Source organism: Macadamia integrifolia, unplaced genomic scaffold (assembly GCF_013358625.1).
Source record: "Macadamia integrifolia cultivar HAES 741 unplaced genomic scaffold, SCU_Mint_v3 scaffold151, whole genome shotgun sequence".
NCBI lineage: Eukaryota > Viridiplantae > Streptophyta > Magnoliopsida > Proteales > Proteaceae > Macadamia > Macadamia integrifolia.
Window position 1 is genome coordinate 37772 of NW_024868240.1, and position 2464 is coordinate 40235.

Below are 2464 nucleotides of genomic sequence, written 5' to 3' on the forward strand. Positions count from 1 at the left end.
GAAAGAATAATGCAAGTAGAGTTTTATCTCATAGAAGTATATAGCTTTTTTTTTTTTTTTTTTTTTTTTTAAACGATGGATATCCAGGCCTTCGGTCTGACTAGTCCCATAGGTCTATACTAACCCTACAATCGCATGGACTAGGTCATACATGCGTTGAATGAGAAACATTTAATTTTCACTAAAAACAGTGAAGAGCACTAAATACCCTCGTGTGAGTGGCCCAAGGTATGCCTAGTGAGAGTCGAACTTAGGACGTCCAAGTTTACAGCTCGTATCAAGTTCGTTGCTCACCAACTACATAGTTAAAAGTATATAGCCTAGTACCAACAAATGAGAGAAAAAAAGGAGGAGGCATGCAGGCCCTTTCGCCCATCCATCCTATATCCAATTGACAGTGCTAGCTCCCCCACCAAACCCTTTTGGACTTTGGCCCTTGATGGTCAGTTTCCTTTAACTATTGACACAGTAGATTTCAGCTCCAGCCCACATACAATTTAAAGGGTAAGTGTTCTTCATCTGGCTGTGCAGCTCCTACACTTACATAAGATTAATGGGAGTCATTTTATGAGGACGAGCCAGTCATTTTGTCCCTATGTGTCTATGCATAAGGACCACACTCTTCCATAGAAACTATTTTCCCAAATATAAGATGTTCTCTGAGAGTTGAGCAAGTGACATTTAGAAGCAAATCAATCTAAATCTACAAGACTAACAAAAAACTCATAAAACCAGTCATATGTAGTAATCTATGATTTTTCTTCAAGATTCATCCAATTTCTTGTCAATTCCATCTGATTTGAAATTGGAATTAATGGAAGCTGATCTCATAACAAAAAAGGTTCACCCATAAATTTAGCTATTTATTTTTCATCATAGGTTTAATTATGGATAGAATTCTCCTGCACCAATGGTGAACAAAGAATCTCTTCAGTCTTCACTAATGGGTTCTAGCACTTGGATGATGAGACTTTTGAAATGGTAGAAATGACATTAACAAGGAGTAATGATGAGATTAAAATGATGGGTGAAGAAATTCCTTAGGAGAAGGAAAACTTTAATTTACATATTTGTGGGTTTGAGCTAATCCCATCAAATCCACATGATTACCACCACCCCAGTGTCTGATGCACCTAAGCATCCCTTGCAGAGCAATTTATAGACAACTTTAAGCAATGTTTCCGTTTGTTAGTTTTTTCATTGGAGATGGGATAACAAAAATTATTACTTTCCAACCTACCAATGATAGGATATATATCTATCATGTGCTCTTCATGCTATCAATGAAAATCCTTATTACTTTATGTATCTTAACATTTATAGAAGAATGCCTTCGATTTGTGCCCTAATCTTGGCAATAAAAATATCTAGACAGTGAATGCCAATTTGTTGTTCATTTTTTTGAAAGAATTATAGTTTTCTTCACTTTATTTACAATTTTTTCTATCTAATATTGTTGATATTGGGGCTAGGAAACTTGAGTAGGCCATAGGAATTGGATTGTGATACAATAGAAGACAAGGATCAATGGAGATGATTCAACAGACACTTCAGTATTGACCAATCAATTTCATTGGAAATTATCAAGAATTATTGAATCCTTATTTCTAAGGATGTCGTAATCAAGTTTGGTCACAAATTATATTGATCTTTTTTTTTTCTTTTAATCAAAAAGGAAATTTATTTTAGTTGTTTAGAATATTTTGATATGTAATGGAAATTCGAGGTTTTTGCGTCTTTGTCTTTTATAATTTAAAAACCTCTTTTTGCCCTTGAGATCATGTGTGCTTCATATATGTTGCCAAAATAAAATTAAATATAGGAGCATATCTTTTATTGCCTTAAATCACATAAGATTCATGCATTTGTGGGTCCCATGTCAATACATGATTCTCAAAATCATATAATATGGGCTCCTTAATTCAGAATTTTATAATAGCATTTTATGTAATTATTTTGAATATTTTACCATGCAAAATAACTGAGAAAACAAACAGTGGAATATTTTAGAGTAACATTTTACATCATATTAAACCTCGTGAAATAAACATTGGAAAATTTTCAACATGTAAAGTTTTTCAAGTAAAATTTTACTTGGAAAAATTTATGCTGAAACAAATGGAGCCTTAGCTTCAAATAAACTCGAAACTATATTCCCCAAAAGGATGATCATCTTTTCAGTATCATAAGAGAGAATAGTGATGAGAAGAGAAAATGGTGTTATCAGTGGACCTAAGAATTGTAAAGAGAAATGGGTAACAAATGTTTGAATTCATTATATCCATGGCTGCATAAATTAGAATGAAATTCCAAATCACACTCCACAACCAGTTTTCATTATTCAAAAAAGATTTCCAAGACAAACAAATCTCCATTGTCCTCTAAAACCATTTTTTCAACAACACTACAATTTCAGTACATCAACTTCTACCCAGAATTGCAGCCCCCCCCCCCCCCCCACAAA